At 43.7% G+C, this 26,540-nt stretch overlaps 1 pseudogene; it reads right to left on the reverse strand.

Annotated features, from left to right (window-relative positions):
* Positions 1-1,304: 1,304 nt before the first annotated feature.
* LOC116746633 lies at positions 1,305-26,209 on the reverse strand (annotated as a pseudogene).
* Between the last annotated feature and the right edge of the window lie 331 nt (positions 26,210-26,540).

A 26,540-nucleotide genomic window follows, 5' to 3' on the forward strand; every position in this document is an offset into this window, starting at 1 on the left:
GTTCTGAAAAGATGCTTGATATGATTTCAGTTTTCTTAAATTTACTGTGAATTGATCTGTGGCTAGCATGTGATCTATCCTGGAGACTGTTACACGTGCGCTTGAAAATGGTGTGTATTCTGCTGCTTTGGGATAGAATGTTTTATAAAGAGCAATGGACTGGCCTGAAGGGCCAGTGTTTCTGACTGATTTTCCGTCTGGATGATCTATCCATTGACGTCAGTTAGGTGTTCGAGTCCCCTGCAAATATTGTGTCAGTTCCTCCCTTTATGTTTGTTAATATTTGCACTATGGATTTAGGTGCGCTATGTTGGGTGCATATATACTTACAATGGTTTATATCTTCTTGGATTGACCTTGGATTAATCCCTTGATCATTATGTAATGTCCCTTGTCTTCTGTTACAGTCTTTGTTTCCATTTGTATGGAATATCTTTCTCCATCTTTTCACTTTGAGTGTGTGTGTCTAGATCTTAAATGATTCTCTTGTAGGCAGTCACTGAGGGCCCAGTGTGGGTGTGACCTTTGTCCCACCTTCACATCCAGGGTCTCTGCCACCCTGGCTGCGGGGCTGAGACAGCAGCCTTTCTCCCAGGACACAGCTTGCAAACTGACACTGTGTCGTGCTGTTATTTTTCTTACAAAGTTTAGGAGGAAAGAGAACTTCTTGAATGCATGGTTTTAACAAAAGCAGGGACATGAAAGGCTTAAAATGCCATTTAAAAATCAGGGTGGGCAGGTTTCTTTGTGGAGAACTGTTTACACCTGGCCAGCTCTCCTCACCTCTTACCTTTCCGGCTCCAGAAGGAGATGGACTCCTGCTGCAGAGACTGGACGAGTTTCCTTCTGAAGCTCCTGATGCTTCACGGAGCTGGGTTTTTGAGCTGCTTGAGCAAGAAGGGAGATAGGACGTACATCCTGCTGGGTCCTCGGCTCTGGACGTGTGAGCTGTGGCCCCAGCTCCCCTGAGTCTGACTGACTTAAGAGCGAAGCGGGGAGACCGAGCAGAGTGTGACGGTCCCTTTAACAGAGGTCCCATGGGGGACCAGCCCTCCCGGCAGACGGCTCATCACCGAAGGCTCAGTGTGTGTGAACGCACGGCAATTTCGGGATGCCGGGCTGTGTGGGCCATTCTTTCCTTTTCTCCCTCATGTGTATTTTCTGCACAAACATGTACTAGTAGTAAAATAAGAGAAAAAAAGGTATTTGAAAAATAGAAGTAAACAAATTATAGCTTTTATTTTTGTGGAAACTCAATAAGAAACATTATATAGGTATTTAGAAAAAGACTTCAGAGGCAAAACTGCTGAGGGGCATGTTTTTATTATAAATGTAATATGTTTGATTAATGAAAAATCACAATGAAGTACCGAGAAAACGTTTGTCAATATAAAAGTTTTAGCAGCATTTCCATAGTTTCAGGCTCTAGCATTAGTCACACTTCCTCCCGCTATCGAAAAAGAAGACGCCAGTGGGGCTCTCAGTAGAACGTTGGGCTGCTCCACTTAGTGAAGGCCTCAAGGAAGTCAAGTCCAGTGTACTGTCTAACAGCTCAGCCCTCCCCACTCCTGAGCTTCCAGAATGTCAGAGCACTTGCCTCCGTGTCTGAGGTTAGGGGTCCACCCTTCAGTCTGCAGGGGAGGAGGGGGCGGAAATTTAAACTGGACTTGATATGTAGTGCTCGATCACGCGTTCTCGCCGCTGTACCTTCTCTACACTGACAACAACGAAGGGCCAAGATCTGGCACGGGGCAGCAGTGGCAGCGTGGTGGCGGGGAGGGGGACCGGAAGTGGGGCGTGCACACAGGCGGGGGGCTGGTGCCTCACCATACACCCTGCTCCAGGGCAGCTCAGAGCATGGTGGTCCTGCCGCATCCCAGGCTAATGGTAGGATTAGTGAGAAGGGGAGACAAACAGTATGAAAATATAATACTGGCAAACTATTCCCCTGCTTCTTTGGTACTTTCCAAACTTCTCTGATCAAAAAAGGATAAGGGAAGCACACCATTAAAAAATTACAGTTTTAAGTATTTACAGAAGCAATTACGATATATTACATAATCAATACACAGTATATGAACAAATTCTTCAGTGAAAGCACTTGTGAAACTCCTGTTCCAGTATTCAGTAGCACACTGACACACATACACCTTCCCAAATGGGTATCATCCATCCTGTATCTCACTTACGTTACAGTATATTAAATGGGAAAAAAATACCATTTTCCAATCTACACTTTCCTTTTCAAAGGTTCTTAAAATTTTGCCACTGAAATCAGTATGTACAAAGATTTGTTGAATATCGACTTCTAGGCAAGTGTCTCCACTCCCATTTCGAGTATGTCTGAAATAGCACTACCTATTATTCTATGTATACCATATATATTTAATATATAAGTAACCGCACCATGTTATGTCACCACGATACCAGTTTAGTGCACATGATTATGTACAGCAGTCAAGTTAGCTCTGGAGGACGACTCTACACCTAGGTGGACGGTGTGGTTTGGAACATCACAGAGGGTCGTGGAGGCGCTGGCGGGAGACAGCACGCAGCGCCCACACGCAGCCCGGCCCATCCCTTGTTTACCGGCTGGAAGAGGACCGGTCACACGAACGGAAGGATCCCGTACACGAGCACAGCCATGACAGCAGCACTGAACAGCCCTGCTACAGGCACGGTCACGAACCAGGCCACAAAGATGTTCCGGAAGAGGCGCCAGTCCACGGCCTTCCGCGAGCGAATCCAGCCCACGGCCACCACCGAACCGACCTGGAGGGGCACAGGTGTTTCAGAGTCAAACCAGAGGCGAGACACAGTCTACACACTCGACCGATGTTAAGCGGCTAATCTCAGAAATAAACTACATCACAGGATTCCCAGTTCTTCCCCCTAAATTGGGTAAAAGCTTTTAAAAATACTTTTTAGATTTTAGGTACAATTATTTTAGGATTATTCCATTCAGAATACGGTTCCGATGCACTTTCCCACCTGTATTCTGCTCTATCTGAGTGGAAGCTTAGCCAACCAAATGTTTTCTATTCCCCCTGCACCTTATCAACTAGCGATGACCGCCCTCGTTTTAAAGATTCCCCAGGCATGATACTGCTTATTACAGTATGTGAACCTGCTCTAAGTACACAAGGAAATGGCGATAAAGTATCCTTCTCCTGGAATAACAGCATCATAAAATGTTGGAGCTGGAGACCTCTGCAAATATCTAATCCATCTAATCCCCGTGGCTCGGTCTGCAGAGAATAAAACATTTCCAGAGGGTTTGGGGCATGAGGAGATTTGTAAATCACGGCAGGTTGAGAACTAGAGCTGAGGCCTCGTGATCTTAAACTGGTTTTCTCCACTATCTCCAACTGCCTTGCAGTCCTTGTACTTCAGCTGATTAAAAAATTAACTAAATGGGCTTCCCTGGTGACGCAGTGGTTGAGAGTCCACCTGCCGATGCAGGGGACACGGGTTCGTGCCCCGGTCCGGGAAGATCCCACATGCCGCGGAGCGGCTGGGCCCGTGAGCCGTGGCCGCTGAGCCTGCGCATCCGGAGCCTGTGCTCCGCAACGGGAGAGGCCACAACAGTGAGAGGCCCGCGTACCACACACACACACAAAATTTAATTTATTAACTAAATGGAGCATAAATATAATTGGGTCTGTCAATCATGCCTCACAAAATGATAGAGATACTTGAAAATCAGAATGTTAACCTGGATTAAGATATTCTTCTGTACACTCGCAGTTCATTTTGTGATTTGTTGAAAATGTACAAGGGAAAACCCCACAATTTTAAGTATCTAAAAATGGAAATCATAAGAAAGTACAAATCCTGTAGCATCTCACGCCTCGCTCAGGCTCTGGTGAAGCTCAGAGACATGCCCTTGACGGTGCCCTTGGCCACTGGGAGGTGGCCCCTGAAGACGTCCAGGAAACAGGCTTTGTCTCTACTGACCCACAAATACTTCAGAGTCAGAAGGGGCCAATGAGGTTCAAAGAGCCACTGGGGTCTATTCTGGGGTCAACAGAAAAAATAAAATCCAACACTTGTTTATGGAAGCAAACTGGAACACCAAAACCAGCAGCATATTTAAAGGCAGTTAATCTGATATTTTGACAGCCCAAGCCGTGATTAACCAGTGATTCCATACATCTCCAGGTAGCAACGAACAACCCATCGAAGGGGCATCAAAATGATCATTCTACGTAAACCCTTTGTCTATAACCAGTGTACTGCATGAACCTGATTATCCTGCTTAGCAGTTCCTAGCACACGCCAGCCAACTGAGACTTTTCTACTGCAAAAGGACTAGCTAGGTTCTTCTGGTCCTCGAATATGGTCAAATCCACTAACACTAGTTTCCGGAGATTAGACTCTCCTTGTTACCATCCTTCCAGGGCCTGTCCCTCTTCAGCGCACTTCAGCTCGGCTCACACACAGAGAACGTGCTCAAGTTTCAAGGTTATCTACGCCCTCTTCCTTTGTTAAAACACTTTTCTTAAAAAAGCATAAAAGTAATATAATCATATTATAGCAAGTTTATGTAAGAGGAGTGGACAATTACCCACTACTAGTGGGTTGCCCCAAAACACCACTATTGTCATGTTTATATATTCCTTTCTACTATTTTTTTATAAATATACCTTTATTTGTAAACAATAGGGTACATTACTATTTCCTTTCTTTAAGAAAATAAGCATCTTCCCATAGTGCTCACAGACTTCCTGAGTGTCATGTAAAATGGTACACCCTATAGGTGGATGTACCTTTATTTAAACATTTCCAATTTGCCTCTAATTTTTCCCTATTAGAAATAATTTCATGATTAATATACTCATTCATATAGTTTATATTTAGGCTTTAAAAAATAATATTCCCTGAAATGGATTATTAGTTACAGGGGGCGTCTTAAAAATATCTTGAAATAATGTGGAAACGTAGAGAAAATCTGCAAGAACTCTCATACACCCCTTATGCAAATTCACCAATTTTTAATATTTTGCCACAATCATGAAGAAACATTTTAACAGCACTGAAATATCCTGTTCCTCACCAACTGCCCGCGCCCCCCCCCCCCCCACTTCTGCTAAAGATTTAGCAATCCAAGCTTTATTACAGGGGTTGCAAAGTGGTGATTTACCAACTCCCTTCCCATGTTATCAGATGGAATGTTACTTTGAGAAAGAACTCTTTCCTCTCCTAATGCATTTTAGGATCTTGATACCTACTGCCACATCAGTTGTAAATGTACAAGGGCATCCATAATCTGTGAATTTCAGCACACTATAACAATCCTGTAAATTGTTCTCTTTTTGCTAATCAATCAACAAAACATGTGTTACTGTTGCTTTTATTTGCATATCTTTAATTACTGCTAAGGCTGAACTTTATTTATATATCCAATTTTACTCCCTCTAGTCTTTAGATATAAAAATTGTCCTTTCCATAAAGATGCAAAACATGACACCAAAATATAAAACATGGGAGGTGGGGGAGGAGTAAAAAAACATAGAGCTCTTAGAATGTGTTGGAACTTCAATGACTATCAGTTTAAAACAAGTAGATATAGGTTGATGTATATGAACTACATGATAACCACAAATCAAACTTAGATGCACAAAAAGCAAAGAGAAGGGAACTCAAGCATAACACTAAGGAAAAGCATCAAACTATAAGGGAAGAGGCTAAAAGAGGAAGAAAAGAACAAATGAACTACAAAAACAACCAGAAAACAAATAAAGTGGCAATAAGTACATACCTATCAATGATCACTTTAAACATAAATGGACTAATCAATCAAAAGACACAGGGCGGCTGAATAGATTAAAAAACAAGACCCATCTATATGCTGCCTACAAGAGACTCACTTCAGAGCTAAAGACACCCATAGACTGAAACTGAAGGGATGAAAAAAGGTATTCCATGCAAATGGAAATGAAAGCTGGGGTAACAATACTCATATCAGACAAAATAGACTTTAAAACACAGTCTAGGGCTTCCCTGGTGGTGCAGTGGTTGAGAGTCCGCCTGCCAATGCAGGGGACATGGGTTCGTGCCCCGGTCCGGGAAGATCCCACATGCCGTGGAGCGGCTGGGCCCGTGAGCCATGGCCATGGCTGCGGAGCCTGTGCTCCACAACAGGAGAGGCCACAACAGTGAGAGGCCCGTGTACCACAAAACAAACAAACAAACAAACAAAAAAACACAGTCTATAACAAAAGATAACAAAGGGCATTATATAATGATAAGAGATAACATTTAGAGACATATATGCACCTAACATAGGAACACTTAAATATATAAAGCAAATATTAACAGACATAAAGGGAGAAACTGACAATAATACAATAACAGTGGGGGACTTTAATTCCCCACTTACCTCAATGGATAGATTGATCATCCAGACAAAAAATCAGAAAGGAAACACTGGTCTTAAATGAACATTAGATCAGATGATCATCTACAGAACATTCCATCCAAAACCTGCAGTATATACATTCTTTTCAAGTGTATGTGGAACTTTCTCCAGGATGGATCACACAAAACTAGTTTCAATAAATTTAAGAAGATTAAAATTATATCAAGCATCTTTTTCAACCACAACAGTATGAAACTAGAAATCAATTACAGGAAAAAAATGGAAAAAACACAAAACAACAAAAGACTAAACAACCTGCTACTGAAAAACCAATGGGTCAATGAAGAAATCAAAAAGGAAATAAAAGGATACCTTGACAGATAAATGAAAGTGAAAACACAACTGTCCAAAATCTGTGGAATGAAGCAAAAGTAGTTCTAAGAGGGAAGTTTATAGTGATACAGGCTTACCTCAAGAAACAAGAAAAATCTCAAATAAACAACCTAACTTTCCATCTAAAGGAATTAGAAAAGGAAGAACAAAGCCCAAAGTAGCAGAAATAAGGAATAATAAAGATCAGAGAGGGAATAGAGACCAAAAAAAAAAAAAAAAAAAAAAAAAAAAACCTGACAAACCTTTATCCAGACTCATGATAAAAAGAGAGAGGGCACAAATAAACAAAATTAGAAATGAAAGAGAAGTTGCAACCAATATCAAACAAGCATAAGAGACAACTACAAACAGTTATATGCCAACAAACTAGGACAACTTAGAAGAAATGGATAAATTCCCAGGCACCTACAATCTTCTAAGACTGAGTCAGGAATAAAAGATCTGAACAGACCAATAACTAGTTTTGAAACTGAATCCGTAATCAAAAGACTCCCAATAAACAGAAGTCCAGGACCAGATGGCTTGACAGAGGAATTCTACCAAACATTTAAATAATTAATACCTGTCCTTCCCAAATATTCCAAAATATTGAAGAGGAGAGAACACTTCCAAACCCGTTTTACGAGGCCAGTATTACCTGGATATCAAAACCAGACAACGATGCTACAAAAAAGGAAAATTACAGGACAATATCCTTGATAAACACAGATGCAAAACTCAACAAAACATTAGCAAACTGAATTCAACAATACATAAAAAAGATAATACACCATGATCAAGTGGGATTTATTCCTGGGATGCAAGGATAGTTTAATGTCCACAAATTAATCAACATGATACACCTCATTAACAAAATGAAGGATAAAAATCACATGATCACCTCCATAGATGCAGAAAAAGCATTTAACAAAATTCCACATCCTTCTATGATAAAAAAATCTCAACAAAGTTGGTATGGAAGGAACATATCTCAACATAATAAAGGCATTTATGATAAACCCACAGCTAACATCATACTCAATGGTGAAAAACTGAAAGCTTTTCCTCTAAGATCAGGAACAAGACAAGGATGTTCACTCTCATCACTTCTATTTAACATCGTATTGGAAATCCCAGCCACAGCAATCAAATAAAAAGAGAGAGAGAGAGAAAGAAAAGGCATCCAATTGGAAAGGAAGAAGTAAAACTGTCACTGTTTGCAGATGACATGATCCTATATTTAGAAAACCCTAAGGACTTCACCAAAAAACTGTTAGAACTAATAAATGAGTTCAGTAAAGTTGCAAGAAATAAGAGTAATATAAATAAATCTGTTGGATTTCCATACACTAATAATGAACTATCAGAAAGAGAAACTAAGAAGACAATCCCATTTATAGTCAAACCAAAAAGGATAAAATACCTGGGAGTAAATTTAACCAAGCAGGTGAAAGATCTGTACTCTGAACACTAGAAGACACTGATGAAGGAAACTGGAGACAATACAAATAAATGGAAAGATATCTTGTCTTCATGGACTGGAAGAATAATATTGTTAAAATGTCAACACTACCCAAAGCAATCTACAGATTTAATGCAAAGCCTATCAAAATACCCATGACATTTTTCACAGAACTAGAACAAATAGCCCTAAAATTTGTGTGGAACCACAAAAGACCCTGGATAGCCAAAGCAATCTTGAGAAAAGAGAACAAAGCTGGAGGTATCATGCTCCTTGATTTCAGACTACACTATAAAGCTACAGTAATCAAAACAGTATGTTACTGCACAAGAACAGACAAACAGTTCAATGGAACAGAAGAGAGAGCCCAGAAATAAACTCACGCACTTATGGTCAATTAATCTATGACAAAGGAGGCAAGAATATACAATGGGGAAAAAACAATCTCTTCAATAAGTGGTGCTGGGAAAACTGGACAGCTACATGTAAAATAATGAAATTAGAACATCTTCTCACACCATATACAAAAACTCAAAATGGGTTAAAGACCTAAATGCAAGACATGACACCATAAAATTCCTAGAAGAAAACAAAGGCAGTATGGTCTTTGACATTGGTCTTAGCAATATTTTTTTGGATATGTCTCCTCAGGCAAGGGAAACAAAAGCAAAATTAAACAAACAGGACCTAATCAAACTAAAAAGCTTTTGCACAGTGAATGAAACCATCAACAAAATGAAAAGGCAACCTACTTAATGGGAGAAGATATTTGCAAATGATATGTCCAATAAGGGGGGAATATCCAAATATATAAACAATTCATACAACTCAATATAAAAAAAGAAACAACCCGATTAAAAAATGGGCAGAGGACCTAAATAGGCATTTTTTCAAAAAGACGTATAGATGGCCAGCAGGCACATGAAAAGCTGCTTGACGTCACTAATCATTGGGGAAATGCAAATCAAAACCACAATGAGACATCACCTCACACCTGTCAGAATGGCTATCAACAAAAAGACCACAAATAACAAATGTTGGCAAGGATGTGGAGAAAAGGGAACCCTGGTACACTGTTGGTGGAAATGTAAACTGGTGCAGCCACTATGGAAACCAGTATGGCGGTTCCTTAAAAAATTGGAAATAGAACTACTATATGATCCAGCAATTCCATTCATGGGTATTTCTCCAAAGAAAATGAAAACACTAACTTGAAAAGATATGTGCACCCAATATTCACAGCAACGTTATTTACATACAAGAGCCATGATATGGAAGCATCGTAAGTGTCCATCAACAGATGAATGGATAAAGGAGAAGTACTGTGGCACAAGGGAATATTACTTAGCCATAAAAAGGAATGAAATGCTGCCATGTGCAACAACATGGATGAATCTGGAGGGTATTATGCTATGTGACATAAGTCATAGAGACACAAATACTGTATGTTTTTACTTATATGTGGAATCTAAAAAATAAAACAAATAAATATAACAAAACAGAAAGAGACTCACAGAATTAGAGAACAAACTAGTGGTTACCAGAAGGGACAGGGGTGGGGAGAAGGGTAAGAGATGAAGGGGATGAAAAGGTACAAACCACTAGGTATAAAATAAATAAGTTATAAGGGTATAATATACAGCACAGGGAATATAATCAATATTTTATAATAACTTTGTATGGAGTATCATCTATAAAAATATCAAATTACTATGTTGTACACCTGGAACTACTATATTGTAAGTCAACTATAATTCAATTTAATAAACACCAGCTAAAATAACATCATGATAACATAAAAAAGTCTCTTCATGTATTTTGCCCATTTACATATTGGAATCTAAATGTGTCTCTTATTTGTTTATGTGGTGTTTAAATAAATTTTTTTTTTTCTTTTTTTGCGGTACACGGGCCTCTCACTGTTGTGGCCTCTCCCGTTGTGGGATGCGCAGGCTCAGCGGCCATGGCTCACGGGACCAGCCGCTCCGCGGCATGTGGGATCTTCCCGGACCGGGCCACGAACCCGTGTCCCCTGAATCGGCAGGCGGACTCTCAACCACTGCGCCACCAGGGAAGCCCTAAATAAATATTAACTCTGATATTTAATGCAAATACTTTCTCAATCCAGTATTTTGCTTTCACTTTTAAGTTTCTAATTTCATGCAATATAATATGCTACGCTTTTCTTCTGTGATTTATCCTTAGCTTGAATATTTGATAAATTCTCATTTATTTTAAATTTTCTAAAATAAAATTCTATTTTATTCTAAATTTTAAAATAGTTTAAAAACATCAAGCCATCAGATATATGTTCATGTATTTTGAGAACTGTGGGTCTACTTTTATTTTTCTAGGGTGATAGCCAGTTACTCAACTTCAATTATTGGTTAAAATTTTCCTGCCCCAAACTATATGCTCATATATACTAGGTTCTATCTCTGGTCTATCTACTTTTTTATACAAGTATCTAATTTTTTATTATTGTGGTAAAATACATAATGCAAAATTTATCATTTTAACAATTTTTAAGTATACAATTTAGTGGCATATAGATCCTCATTGTTTGGCAGCCATCACCACCACTTATCTGCAGAACTTTTTTGTCATCCCAAACTGAAACTCTCTGCCCATCAGCCCTCCTTCTCCGCACCCTCCTGCCTCCTGTTTCCTTATAGCAGACTTCCTATCTGCTGAGGCTACTCCCTCTTCATCGCTTTTCTCTGTAGATCATTTTATATTCTTGCTAATTTAACCCACCAAATTAACTTTAGCCTTATTTTGGAAAGTTATGAGAAAAATTTGGTTGGGCTAGTGTTTGAGGACTTTCCCACCCAATGACACAGTGTGTCTCACATTCAGGTTTTCTTTTACCTCTGAGCAAAGCTTTGTGCCTTTTTCATGTGCATCATTCACTTTACTAGGGTTTTCAAATGTCTTTTTGGCATGTATTTCAACAGATGACCGTACGTTGTTTTCTAATGGATCGCTGAGCCGTGTCTTATTGAAGACGTCTGTAAACCCATTTGTTGAGCCCTGTGAGGGGCCAGCCCTGCACAGGCACCAGCCCTGCCCTGTTCGGAGCCTGCATTCTGATAATCCAGATCAATGTGGTCCTGCTGAAATGTTCTTTCATGATATTGTTGATGTCATTTACCAGCATCTTAAAGTTTTAAAATCAACATTCATATGTAAACACAGCTTTCATTGTTTGTGATGTTTTTAATCAGGTTTCGGTATTAGGGTTATTCAGTATATGTTTTATAGACCAAACTGGAGAGTTTCCTGTTTTATTTTGTTTTTTTCTCCTACATTATGGAAAGTTCATATAATGTGAGAATTATCTATTCTTTTAAGATGGAAAAGATTAGCCAGTGAATCCATCTACAACTGGAGTCAGCAGTGGCCTCCTCCTTTTTGCCTTTTCAGGTGAGAAGAACTGTTTTTGGAGAACTTCCTTAATTTCTTCCTATTGCTCTGGTCAGGGTTTCCACTTTTTTTCTACTTTTTGTGTCACATTTATTTGTCATGTATATTTTTGCAAAAAATAATTCATTTTACAGAGGTTTTCAAATCCTTAGCATACAGCTATATGGTTTTATATTTTAAAATTCTCTCCCAAATCTGTTCTGATGACTTTCTTCTTTCTAACTTAATTCCCCTCCCTTCCTCTTCTAAGAATTTGACGCTATTTTGTTAGTAAACACTTTCCTCTCCCCTTCTCCTTCACTAGTTTTGTTTTAAAATTTATTTTGCTTTTATATCCTTCTTGCTGTTTCCTGAGAATTTTTATTGTTCTGAACTTTTTATAAAATACTAATCTGAATGCTTGGTTCTTTTATTTTTCCTTTGCTCAATTAAAGCATGTAAATATATGAATTTTTATCTGAGCATAAGTTTGTTATGTATACACACATGGACACACAATTTGTTTTTTTCTATTTTCCAAGAAATCTATGATTATAATTTTTAAACTCCTTGATTCAACTGTTACTTAAAAAGAGCATTTTAAAATGTTCAAGGGGACATTTTAAATGTTCCTTTTTTCAACATATATTTTTAGTTTAATTTATTTGGGATTAGAGATTGTGTAGAATATCTGTTCTTATTTTATAAATTTAGTTGTGATTTTTATCATGGTCTTCTGAATTTATGACTAATTTTTATAAATGTTTCATGATACTTGACAAGAAGACATAAAATTTTGATATATATTTATTAATTATACTGCTATAAATCAAATCCATTATATTCCTAAGTACTTCTGTCTTCTTCATTTGTCACAGACTTAGACACATTAATTTCTGAATTCTAACAGCTTTTGCCTTATGTTTTTAGTTGTTATGTTATTTGGATCACAAGGGGCCCAGAGTCCCATGTCTTCACTACTGATGAGGTCTTTTGTTGATATAAGGTGGTATTCTTTGCTGCGTTCCGACTTGCCTCTTAATAAGTTGAGTGTGTTTCCAGATTAAGTCCATCACCAGGCACTAACAGCAACAGAATTACTGAGAAGTAGGGGAACCAGACAGCATCGATATTACGCGTCATCTAAGGTAGCCCTTTCATCTTCCAGATTAGAAACTGAAACCGAGGCTAGTGGTCCTATTTGTACTTATTTTTTAAATTGAAGTATAATTGATTTACAATGTTGTATTAGTTTCGGGTGTACAGTAAAATTATTCAGCCATATATATATTTTTTCAGATTCTTTTCCATTATAGGTTATTACAAGATGTTGAGTATAGTTCCCTGTGCTGTACAGTAAGTCCTCGTTGTTTATCTATTTTACATATAGCAGTGTGTATCTGTTAATCCCATCCATACCCCTAATTTATCCCTCTTCCTCTGTTACCCCTTTGGTAACCATAAGTTTGTTTTTTATGTCTGTGAGTCTGTTCCTGATTTGTAAATGAGATCATTTGTATCATTTTTTAGATTCCACATATAAGTGATATCATACGGCATTTGTCTTTCTCTGTCTGACTTACTTCACTGAGTATGGTCATTTCTAGGTCCATCCATGTTGCTGCAAATGGCATGATTTCATTCTTTTTTTATAAGCGTTTCACATTTAGCGGTGCTTGTTTACAGACACACTGGTTGGAGTTTTCAGGCTGTGTGTAAATGGAGAGCCCATCACTGTCTTGGTCACTGCGGTACCCTTGGTGCCCAGAGTGGTAATAAACAAGCTTTTCAGGAATGACAGGAATCTATGAACCTAGGAAAATCTGCAAGCCGCTTTTGCTTTGTTGAAGTTGTTGGTGGGTATATTTGTATACAGGGGGCCCACTGGAGATATTTTAGAATTCCTCCAGGTACTGGGCAGCCCTGGGTTACAAGGCCTGGGTTCCAGCCCTGGCCCACCCCGGGGGTCCTTGGGTAACTCCCTGAAACTCGCTGGGCCTGTTTCCTCTTCCTTCATCTTTAAGGTTCCTTGTGGCTCCGACAGTCCAGGTACTAGACAAGGAATTCCCTCTCCCACTGAGTTCTAGAGCACATGACAGTGGTTAATATCATCCAGAATTCACTCGAAGGCAATTGAGTCACTTCGACCACCTTATATTAGAAAAAAGAACTGAAACAACCGTGTCTTACGATTCCATGGAAACGATTTCTGCCTACTTCTGTCCCCCTGTCAACTCCTGGGCCCCTGGGCCTACAAACACGGTTCGTGGACGCACAACCTCAATGCAAAACCCACTGTGGAAACAATGAGAGAACCAGGACACGTGGAAGGAGAGCGAGCTCCCGCCGGGAACGCGTGGAGCGTCCAGGTCTGCGGGACGGGAGGCGACCCGAACCGCTGCCGGCGGGAAGGGCCGGGAGGGGCCGTCTGAGGAGGCAAACGCCCCCGGGAGACCCCGCCGTGACCCGAGCTCCCCTCGGCCCCGGGTGACCGGGCAGGACGCGCGGGCGCCGGCCTACCTTGCAGTGCGTGGTGCTGACGGGCAGCCCGACGTTGGAGGCGGTGACCACAGTGAACGCTGAGGCCAGCTCGATGGTGAAGCCGCTGCGGAGGAGACAGGGGACACGTCACAGGCGCTGCCGGTGGCTCGCCGGCCCTGGGTGCCCAGGCCTCACCAGGACGCTTCTTGGGTGGACTGCGTCCCATGGAATCAGCAGAACCAGGGACTGCGGCATGGTGGCCACATGGCACCAACGCTTGGCATGAGGCTGCTTGCAGCCCTAAGGAGCCTCGTTTTCCCGGTATGTTTTCAAAAACCACACCCTGTAGGCGCTGGGTCAGAAATTCCCGCTGAGCCGAAGGTGGTGAATTGTCATGTCTAAAGTGGTGCAGGGAAAACTGTGCTCTCATTTTTAAAACGTGTACGTGTCATAAAGGAATGAATTTTTTCTCAGATCACTAATTTTTCTTCAATCTTATAAGAGAATCATTCATTAAAATGACTTTCAAGGGGGAAAAGATCTCTTACAATAGGCGGTTTCAAGTTTTAGCTGTATTTGGAAAGTTCTCCTGTGAATTTGTTATTTAACCAACAGTGGTCCCCAACCTTTTTGGCACCAGGGTCCGGTTTGGTGGAAGACAATTTTTCCACAGGGGGATGGTTCAGGCGGTAATGCGAGCGAGGCGGGTACGGTTCAGGCGGTAATGCGAGCCAGGGGGAGCCATGGGGAGCGGCAGGTGAAGCTTCACTGGCTGGCTCGCCCTCGCCTGCCACTCACCTCTTGCTGTGTGGCCTGGTCCCTAACAGGCCACGTACCGCTGTCGGTCCGCGGACCAGGGGTTGGGAACCCCTGCTCTAGAGGATACACACTAGAAGGACCATAGGAAACCACGTGGGAGTCTCCAAACCCCACCCTGGGGCATGGGCACCCCTCCTGCCGGCTTAGCCCAGGAAGCAAAGGAAGGATGTGGAGTAAACCTTGAAGGGCAGCAGGGGACAGCTGCAGCCAGCAGGTGGAGCTGGTGAGCAGAGGATTTTCGGGAAAGGCAGGCCCAAGAGCCCTTCTCTCCCTCCCCGCCTGCTCTCTGGACCTCAGGCGGGGTAAGGGCAGTGGGAGTGTGGGAGGGGAACGGGGTGCGGGTGTGGCTGCAGGTGGATTCGCTTTTTCTCTTCCCTTCTCCCTCCATTCCCATCCCTCCCACTCCCACCCTCACCCCGTGCCACCGCTGAGCAGCGCATGAGGGTGACGGGTGAGAATGGCACACGGGGACCCCGCTGCAGACCCGGCTATGCAGAGAGCCGCGCTGGGACGTCCAGACACAACCACTCCGCGCCGCCCCGGCGGCTTACCTGGACGGCGTGATGGGGGTGAGGTCCTTCCCCATGGTCTGGATCACTCTTCTCCCCCAAACCCAGAGGCCTGTACAAATTCCAACCCCTCCGTAAAACAGCAGCCAGACGGGAGTCACTGCTTCTTGTAGGACGGCACCTTGTTCATAAATCAGCCACAGAGCTACCAGGGGACCAATGGCATTACTGGGAGGAAAAAAGAGGTTAATTGTACAAACATCGTACATGCATACAGATGACGCTGTACATGACGTGCAGGGACTTCTCTTCTTGAGAACAGCCCATCTGTCGCATTTGGGGCTTGCCTATGTAATCTACAGGTGATAAAAATGATTTAGTAACTTGCTTGGTTGTGGTTTAGAAAAACAGGAATTTACCATCTTGACTATTTTCAAGTGTACAGTTCAGGAGTGTGAAGGATATTCACACTGTTGTGACACAGGCCTCCAGAACTTTTCGTCGTGGAAATCCGAAACTCTGCACCCATTAAATAAGAATTCCCTTTGCCCCTGCCCCACCCCCGCTAACGACCGTTTAACTTCATCTCTGAGTTGGAGTAGCTCTGCGAGGTTTCTCCTTAAGTGCAAGTGTATGGTGTTTGTCTTTTTGTGGCTAGTTTATTTCACTTAGCATAATGCCTTCAAGATTCATCCATGTTGTAGCATGTAACAGAATTTCCGTCCTTTTTTTTTTTTTTTTTTTTTTTTTGCGGTACGCAGGCCTCTCACTGTTGTGGCCTCTCCCGTCCGGACGCGCAGGCTCAGCGGCCATGGCTCACGGGCCCAGCCGCTCCGCGGCATGTGGTATCTTCCCGGACCGGGGCACGAACCCACGTCCCCTGCATCGGCAGGCGGACTCTCAACCACTGCGCCACCAGGGAAGCCCCTCCGTCCTTTTAAGGTGGAATATTCCACTGTGTGTGTGTGTGTGTGTGTGTGTGTGTATACATACACACACACACACACACACACCATATCTTGTTTAGCCATTCATCTGTTGATGGACACTGAGGTTGCCTCCACGTCTTGGCTATTGTGAATAGTGCTGCTGTGAACACGGGTGTGAAAATGTCTCTTTGAGACCCTGCTTTCCATTCTTTTGGGTATATGCCCAGTAGTGGGATTGCTGGGTCATATGGTAATTCTATTTTAAAATTTTTGAGAAATCTTCAGACTGTTTTCCACAGTGGTTACACCATTTTATATTCCCACCAACAGTGCACAAGAGTTCCAATTTCTCACATCCTTGCCAACACTTATTTTGTTTTTAGAGTCGCCATCTTAATGGTTGTGTGATTTGTTAATTTTTTTTTTCTGGCTGTGCTGGGTCTTTGTTGCTGTGCACGGGCTTTCCCTAGTTGCGGTGAGCGGGGGCTACTCTTTGCTGCAGTGTGCGGGCTTCTCATTGCGGTGGCTTTCCTTGTTGCGGAGCATGGGCTCTAGGCGCATGGGCTTCAGTAGTTGCAGCACACAGGCTCAGTAGTTGCGGCACGCGGGCCCTAGAGCGCGCAAGCTTCAGTAGTTGTGGCATGTGGGCTCTAGGGCGCACAGGCTTCAGTAGTCGTGGCACGTAGGCTCAGTAGTTGTGGCTCACAGGCTCTAGAACACAGGCTCAGTAGTTGTGGTGCAAGGGCTTAGTTGCTCTGCGGCATGTGGGATCTTCCCGGACCAGGGATCGAACCCATGTCCCCTGCATTGGCAGGCAGATTCTTAACCACTGCACCACCAGGGAAGTCCCTACTTTTTTTTAAAGTACTGAAAAATCACAAGAAGTGGATACAAGTTCTTTTTTTTCTTCTTTTCTTTCTCTATTTCTTTCCATTTTCACTGCCAGCACAGCTACTAACATTAGCTACCAATTTGGGGCAGCTGTGCCAGCCTCCCCACTATGGGATCACAAACATTACTGCTAATCATTAGTTCTCAGGACCACCCCTTAAACTGGCTATTGTCACTCCCATTTTACTGATGAGAAAAACTGATGCCAAAGTCATGTCCCTAGCAGGAAGCAGAACTGGGATGTGAGCTTAGGACTCACTCAGGTGCTTACCCCTCCCCCCAGACCCCCTATCATCACTCAGGCCCTTGGCAGGCATGCACTGACTTTTTCGGGGGGATGCCACAGCTTTTTTTCTTTTTTAAATTAAGACTTTATTTCTTTAGAGCAGTTGAAGATTCATAGCAAAACTGAGGGGAAGGTACAGAGGTTTCCCATATATCCTCTGGTCCACACATGCATAGCCTCCCCATCATCAACATCCCCACCAGAGTGGAACATTTGTTACAACCGATGAACCCATACTGACACATCAGAATCATCTGAAGCCCACAGTTTACAGTAGCGTTCACTCTTGGTGTTGTACATTCTATGGGTTTAGACAAATGTATAATAAATGACATGTATCCATCATTAGGGTATCATACAGAGAATCTTCACTGCCCTAAAAATCCTCTGTGCTCTACCTATTCATCCCTCCTTCCCACCCCAACCCCTGATCTTCTGTCTCCATAGTTTTGCCTTTTCCAGAAAGTTATATAGTTGGAATCATACAGTATGCAGCTTTTCATATTGGCTTCTTCCATTCAGTAATATGCATTTAAGGTTCCTGCATGTAATTTCATGGCTTGATAACTCATTTCTTTTAGTGCTGAAGAGCATTGTGTAAATGTACCAGTTTTTTATCAATCCACCTATTGAAGGACATCTTGGTTGCTTCTACGTTTTGGCAATTTTGCGTAAAGCTGCTATAAACATCCATGGACAGGTTTTTGTGTGGATATAAGCTTATTAGGATAAATACCAAGGAGCACGACTACTGGATGGTACAATAAGAGTATGCTTAGTTTTGTAAGAAACTGTCCCACTGTCTTCCAAAGCAGCTGTACCATTTTGTATTCTCACCAGAAATGAATGAGAGTTCCTGTTGCTTCACATCCTTGCCAGCACTTGGTGTTGCCAGATCAGTTGACTGTCATATTTATGTGGGTCTATTTCTGGGCTCTCTATTCTGTTTCATTGATTTATCTGTCTGTTCTTTCACCAATACCATACTGTCTTGTTACTGCAGCTTTACTAGCAAGCTTGAATTCGGGTAGTATCAGTCCTTCAAGTTTGTTCTCCTTCAATTTTGCGTTGGCTATTCTGGGTTTTTTGCCTCTCCATATAAACTTTAGAATCAGTTTATCAGTATCCATAAAATAACTTTCTGAGGTTTTGATTGGGGTTGCATTGACGCTATAGATCAAGATGTGAAGAACGGACGTCTTGGCAATATTGAGTCTTCTTATCCTTGAACATGGAAAATCTCTCCATTTATTCCATTCTTTGATTTCATCCATCAGTTTTACAGTTTTCCGCATATAGATCCTGTACACATTTTGTTAGATTTATCCCTAAGTATTTCAAGGTGCCAGTGTACATGGTACTATTGTGTTTTTGAATTTCAAACTCCACCTGTTCTCTGTTAATATGTAGGAAGTGATTGATTTTTGTACATTAACCTGTATCCTGCGTCCTTGTTATAATTGCTTATTAGTTCCAGGTTTTTTTTTTTTTTTTTTTGGTCAGTTCTTTCAGATTTTCTACATAGATGGTCATGTCATCTTCAAACAAAGACAGTTTTATTTCTTCTTTCCTAATCTGTATACGTTTATCTCCCTTTCTTGTCCTAGTGCATTAGCTAGAACTTTCAGTACAGTTTTGAAAAGCAGTGCTGAAAGGGGACATCTATGCCTTGTTCCTGATCTTAGTGGAAAAGCTTTGAGTTTCTCACCATTAAGTATGATATTAGCTGTAGTTTTTTTGTATTTTTATCAAGTTGAGGAGTTCCCCTCTATTCCTAGTTTACTGAGAGTTTTTATCACGAATAGTATTGGATTTTGTTAAATGCTTTCTTCTGCATCTATTGATATGATCATGTGACTTTTCCTTTTTAGCCTATTGACATGATGGATTACATTAACTAATTTTCGAATGTTGAACCAGTCTTGCATACCTCAGAGAAAGCTCATTGGTCATGCTGGATAATTCTCTTTAATACATTGTTGGATTCAATTTGCTAATAGTTTGTGAGTTTTTTCTTCAACGAAGTTCATAAGAAATACAGGTCTATAGTTTTCTTATAATGTCTTTCACTGGTTTTGGTACTAGGGTAATGCTGGCCTTACAGAATGAGTTAGGAAGTATTCCTTTTGCTTCTATCCTCTGAAAGAAATCTGTAGACAAGTATAATTTCTTCCTTAGATCTTTGGCAGAATTCATCAGTGAACCTATCGGGGCCTGGTGCTTTCTGTTTTGAAAGGTTATTAATTATTGATTCAATTTCCTTAATAGATATAGGCCTATCAGATAGTCTATTTCTTCTTGTGTGAGTTTGGGCAGTTCTGTCTTTCAAGGAATTGGTCCATTTCACCTAGGTTATCAAACTGGTTATTCATAGTATTCCTTTTATAGTATTTTGTAGTGTTATCCTTTTAATGTCCATAGGATCTACAGTGATGTTCCTCTTCCCTTTCTGATATTAGTAATTTGTGTTCTCTCTTTTTCTCTGAGTTAGCCTGGCTAGAAGCTTATCAACTTCATTAATATTTTCAAAGAACCAGCTTTTTGTTTCATTGATTTTCTCTATTAGTTTCCTGACTTCAGTTTCATTTATTTCTGCTCTAATTCTTATTATTTCTTTACTTCTGCTTACCTTGGATTTAATTTGCTCTTCTTTTCCTATTTTTCTAGGCTGGAAACTTAGATTGATTTTATTATTATTTATATTATTATTTATTATTTACTGATTTTATATCTTCCTTCTTTCCTAATATATGAATTCAATGCAATTTGAACCAGTCTTGCATACCTCAGAGAAAGCTCACTTGGTCGTGCTGGATAATTCTCATTACACACTGTTGGATTCAATTTACTAATAGTTTGTTGATCCACCTGCCAACACAGGGGACACAGGTTCGATCCCTGGTCCAGGAAGATCCCACATGTGACGGAGCAACTAAGCCCACACACCACAACTCCTGAGCCTGCACTATAGAGCCCACAAGCCACAACTACTGAAGCCTGTGTGCTGCAACTACTGAAGCCCACCATGCCTAGAGCCCATGCTCTGCAACAAGAGAAGCCACCATAATGAGAAGCCCGTTTACCGCAACGGGAGTAGCCCCCGCTCGCCACAACTAGAGAAAGTCCGTGTGCAGCAATTCAATTCAATTTTCTTCTAAGGCACTGTTTTTGCTGCTTCCCACAAATTTTGATGTGCTTTCATTTTCATTTAGTTCAAATATTTGAAAATTCCTCTTGATATTCCTTCTTTGATCCAAGTGTTATTTAGAAGTGTGTTGTTTTTTGTTTTTGTTTTTGTGGTAACGCGGGCCTCTCCCGTTGCGGAGCACAGGCCCCGGACGCGCAGGCTCAGCGGCCGTGGATCACGGGCCCAGCCGCTCTGGCGGCATGTGGGATCTTCCGGACCAGGGCATGAACCCATGTCCCCTGCATCGGCAGGCGGACTCTCAACCACTGCACCACCAGGGAAGCCCTGTTACAGTGTTTTGATCTCCAGTATTCTTTTTGGTTCCTTCTTAGGATTTCCTTCTCTGCTTACCTTGTCATCTAATGGATGCCTACTCTATCCATCAGAGACCTCAGCATATGAATCGTAGCTGTTTTCAATCCTCATCTGATAATTCCAACATCCCAAGCCATGTCTGGTTCTGAATTTTGCTCTGTCTCTTCAAATTGTGTTTCTTGCCTTTTGGTATGCCTTGTAAATTTTTCTTGATAACCAGGACATGATCTCCTGGGTAGAAGGAACTGCTGTAAATAGGCCTTTAGTGATGTGGTGGGAGGTCTGGGGATGGGAGAAGCCTTCTGTAGTCCTTTGATGAGGTCTCGGTCTCTCAGTGAGGCCTGTCCTCTGGACTGTGAACTTCACAAGTGTTTCTCGGTTTCTGCTTCCCCCTTAAGTGGTACAGGATGGCTCGAGGGTGGGTGCTTCCCTTCGCCCAAGTGGAAGGTGAGGGAAGTCTGGAGTGTATTTCCCCTCCCCAGGTCAGTTAGGCTGTGGTAATCCCCCTGCAGGCTGGGCTCTGGTGACCTGGTTCTCCCCTGGGAGCAGGCCTGGTTAAGCACACAGTTGCTCTCTTCTGTCAAATGCTTTCCCTCCCCGACAGGAGCAGGAGGGGATTTCTCTTCCCTGATATTCACTGTGAGGACCTGGTACAGCTCTTGGACGTAAAACTCACAATATCATGGGGTCCCCCTACCATGGGTCCCCTGGAGCTCTAACTCTCTACTTGTCCCCCCTGAGCCTCCAGGGTCCATCATTCCAGTCCAGGTTTCCCTGGTTCCATGGCAGCTTCCACTCCTGAGTCACTCTTCCAGGACTGTCTGTCCCTCCAGTCTTGGGGGCAGTGGTTTGTCCTGTGTCCTCCTCTCCTTTCTGGATCCAAGAAGAGTTGTTGATTTTTCAGTCCATTCGGTTTTCTCCTGTTGTTAGGGTAGAGTGACAACTTCCAGGCTCCCTATGGGCTTTCAACAGCCTCTGTAGCTCTCAGCCCACCTCCACTCTGCAGACTGAGTCACAAAGAGCCAGCTCCCACGCCCGCTTCTCTCCAGCTGTGTGACTCTGGGCAAGAAAGTCACATTTCTGAGCTTCAGAGTCCCTGTCTTTGAAGGATACCACTTAGGACTGCAAAGGACTGCTCTGAGGAGGGTTAGGGTAAGTTACAAGTGGTTCAGCTCTGAGCCCTGGTACAGACTTGATGACTTCTTCCTGAATGGACAGAAGCCCCCTCTTCACATCACACTATTATTTCTAAAACCTTGCTTTCATCAGACCATATCCCTGCTCAAAAGCCTCAAAAAGCAGCCCCAAACTGCAAACAGTTGCTCTAAACTTCTGGTCACCTATAGCAGCTACCACCTAGACTCTTCCTCTGGCTTTAAATGCTGTTTTGAGGTGTTCTGTTACTTTTCTACGTGTATGTCTTTCTTGTCTCCTTAACTGAATTTTAAACTCCTAAAGGACAGGGACCCAATTCATAACACTTTGACAGTACCCAGGCTTTCAAATAAAGAATTTGTGGCTAAAGAGGAGGAAGTGGGCTGGTGGGAGAGGGCAGAAAAAAAATTATTAAGAGGAGACAGAACATGGTGCCCCTATTAAATAACATGGCGACCCTAGGACGACACTGAGCAGAACATAAGATGTCCAGGCCTCTTCTCTGGCACAAAGACTTCTTTTAAAAAGAACAGAAACGCTGGTGCACGTGGGTAGACAGTGTAAAACAGAGTTCATATAACTGAGCAAAAACACAAAAGCAACAAAGGCATGTTTTCCTGATTGGACAGACAACATTATAATCATAGTATGAGTGAAAATGTAGGGATATTGATTATGGGAGAGCACTGTCTGAGCTTTGTATAGAAAGCATCTCACTTAATCTTCACAGAAATCCCATGTGGTTGGGTACTAGCTTTACTCCCACTTCACAGATTGGGACACTGAGGCATTGGGAAATTCAGTGACTGGTCTGGAGCTGCCCAGCCAGTGAGAGGGGGGTAGAGACTACACATTCGGGGCTTCCACGACCCACCGACCTGAGCGTCTCCACGCTCTTGCTTGTGGCTCTTCCCGGAACCGCCCCCCCCCACCCCCCAAGGCACGTCCTGCCTTGGGCCCTCGCACCTGCTGTCCCCTCTTCCGGAATGTTCCTCTAAAGACGAGCACACGGCTGCGCCCTCAGCCCCTGCAGGTGTCACTCGGCGAGCCCTCCTGACACCGAGCAGCCAATCCAACACGGCAGCCCTCCAGGGGTCCCACACCCCTTTCTACTCCTCTCTTCCCTTTAACGCGTGTCACCGTCTGGCACACTACAGGAGCTACTTATTCACAGGTGACCCTTGAACAACTCGGCGGAAATCCGGGGTACCGCTCTCTCTGACTCAAAACCAAAAGGAACTGCTGAATGACTCAGGCAGGGCAGGAAGCTGGAACGGCGTGGGCAGAGTCAGGGGCTCAAACCCCACGTCTTCTGATTCCGCGTGTTGTGATCTCCGATCCAACGGCAAACCTTCCCCCACACCTAGTTCATTTAAAGATCCGTGCAGTGAAGGAGCGGGTGCTACACCTCAGTGGGGGAAAAGCCCATGTCGGTGGACCCGGGCAGTACAGACCGCGCGAGGTTCCAGGGTGGCCGTGTGTCTGCCGTGCGCCTCCCCCCCGCCCCGCCCAGCGCGCCCTGGGCACTGACCTCACGTCGTTGCCGCCGTGCGCGAAGGAGCCGAAGCAGGCGGTGAGGGACCTGCAGGAAGTGGAAGAGCAGGTGGACCTCGGGCCGAGTTCCTTCTCCCTCCTTCTCGTCGTCCGCCACGTCATCGCGTGGCGGCTCGGGCTCGGCCAGCGGGGTGGCCAGGCGCACCTCCACGCCGCCCTCCTCGGCCTCGATCTCGGCGCCTCGGCCACGGCGTTGCAGTAGCTGGAGTAGCTGTCGTAGCGGCAGCCGCCGGCGGGTAGTAAGCCACGGCGTCGGCCACCAGCTTCTCGCTGTCCTCGGGCGCGGGCGCGTCGCCGCGGCGGCGTGGCCAGGCCGGGCAGCCCGCAGATGGCCGCCGTGTAGCACGTGTAGCTGTTGTTGCGCCGCAGCAGCCGCGGGGGCCCCGTCCGGCGCCGTCCGCTCGTCGCGGATGCGGTGCAGCAGGTCCTTGTAGAGACCCGAGTCCTTGTGCACTGTGTGATACACGTGGCCGTCGCTGCGTGCCGGGCCGTCGAAGCCGAAGGTCCCGTTAGACACGGGCGACTTGGCGCCGTGTGTCATGGACAGCGCCCGGCCTGCAGGGGGACAAGGGGGACAGACTGAGAGCCGAGGTCATCTGGGGAAGGCGGGGTGGCAGGTGCTTTTGCTTTTTCCCACGTGCTCCATTTTCTAACTTGACTATGAAGGCCCTGCAGTATGGTTCAAATAAAAAGGGAAACTTGGAAACACACAACAAAGGGTAAGTAAAACTAATATGGTAGTTGAAAAAAATGATGTTACGGTCTCTTAAAATGTGTCTTCCAGAAATTGCGGTAGCATTCTCTCCTTTTCTAGGAACCAGTAAAAGGAGGATTCCCTGTAAGGAGCTCATTTTACAAAAAACTTCATATAAGAGGGACCCAACCCAGAACCCTGTGAGATACACGCTGTAGGTGCTCCTTAAAAATATGACACAAATGGACTCATCTATGAAACAGAAACAGAATCACAGACATAGAGAAACAGACTGGTGGTTGCCAAGAGGGAGGGGCTTGGGGGAGGGTTGGAGGGGGATGTTGGGATTAGCAGATGTAAGCTTATTACATAGAGAATGGATAAACCAACGAAGTCCTACTGTATAGCACAGGGAACTATATTCAATATCCTGTGATAAACCATAATGGAAAAGAATATTTAAAAAAAAGAATGTATATATATGTATAACTGAGTCACTTGCTGTAGAAGCAGAAATTAACACAACACTGTAAATCAACTATACTTCAATTTTTAAAAAAAAGCCCAGTCCGGGCAGTCAAAGGCAGATCTGTCAGATCAGTGGGCAGTTTGTTTGCCTTCTTTGGCCAAGTCCCAAACGCAGCCTGGAAATCGGTGCCAGTGCCCCTGCAGGGAGGTGGGCCAGGCAGATGCTAGCGCCTGCCCATCACTGTCCAGAGATGCTGTGGGACAAAAGGCCCCCCCCCCGCCCCAAGATGGTCCTGATGGTTTCTGTGATTCTCTAGTGGGGGACCCCCTCCCGTTCCAATGTCAGCTTTCGCTCTGCGTCTTCCAGGAGGAAGGTGTTCGTATTAAGCTGGATAAAACCGACCTTCCGATCTCCAGCAGTTAGGTGACTGCACGTGGAAGATGCAGGTGAGGCACTCAGAGGGGTGGTACGGGGGGTCTGGGTGCCGCTGGGAGACTGTAGGTAAATGGCTCTTGGAGAAAATCACAGGACACGAGTAAGCCTGCTCTGCGACTGCCTGGTCCCTGAGGCCTCTTTAGCGCCTAGGTTTTCTCAAAGCAGAAACCGGGGGACACTTGTGTGCACTGGAGGCTCAGTGCCACACGCAGGCCAGCAGGCCCAGCGCCACCTCAGCCCCGGGGGTCTTACCGTATGGTACGCGGGGGTGGTGTCCCCCTGTCGTGCTTTCTGAGGTCCCGGATGGCTCTGCGACCGACCCGGTGAGGGGGACGGTGCTGTCGTCATGAGCCCTGGCACCCGGTAGCTCTTTAAATACTGGAGACTCCGCTTCCTGAATTTTGTTGAGGCTTTCATCAGAGACTCGCGATAAAGCACTTTCTTTTTGTAATTTGCCTAAAGAAAATAGAGTCATAACTGAAAATTTTGTCAGAGAATTCTTGTTACTGACAAATGAATATAAAAATAAATATTTATCTTGTTACATACTTACTTTGGGAATGAAGAAAAAAGTTAGACAAAATAAAGTGGAGAGTTCAATCATCTGGGAAACACAGGCTAGAAAACTCAGCTATGGAGGGAAAGATGGAGGCTTAGGCCTGAGTTATCTCATCCAAGACCAACAAAGAAGACAGGATTAGACTGATTCCCAAGGTAAACATTCTGTAAATACTACAGCCATCTAGACTGGCCTTCTATTTTCTTAAACTAACCTCAGAATCCCTGAAATGTTTATCCTTTTTGTCTTCAAAGATACTGTTATAGTCTGCTTGGTTTTCTTCTGTTCAATAAATGACTGCTCTCAGATTTCTTCAGGCCACCAAATCTTCGGAAACAAGTAAATCATTTTCCTCAAAAGGAACAGAGAGGGCTTCCCTGGTGGCGCAGTGGTTGAGAGTCCGCCTGCCGATGCAGGGGACACGGGTTCGTGCCCGGTCTGGGAGGATCCCACATGCCGTGGAGCGGCTGGGCCCGTGAGCCGTGGCCGCTGAGCCTGCGCGTCCGGAGCCTGTGCTCCGCAGCGGGAGAGGCCACAGCAGTGAGAGGCCCGGTACGCAAAAAAAGGAACAGAGAGATCTACTTACTTTTAGAAATCCTTTACTTTCAAAAGAAACCAGGGATTTTTAAAAAGCAGTTAAAGCTGGAGAGCATTCTT

Source organism: Phocoena sinus, chromosome 21 (assembly GCF_008692025.1).
Source record: "Phocoena sinus isolate mPhoSin1 chromosome 21, mPhoSin1.pri, whole genome shotgun sequence".
NCBI classification, from domain to species: domain Eukaryota; kingdom Metazoa; phylum Chordata; class Mammalia; order Artiodactyla; family Phocoenidae; genus Phocoena; species Phocoena sinus.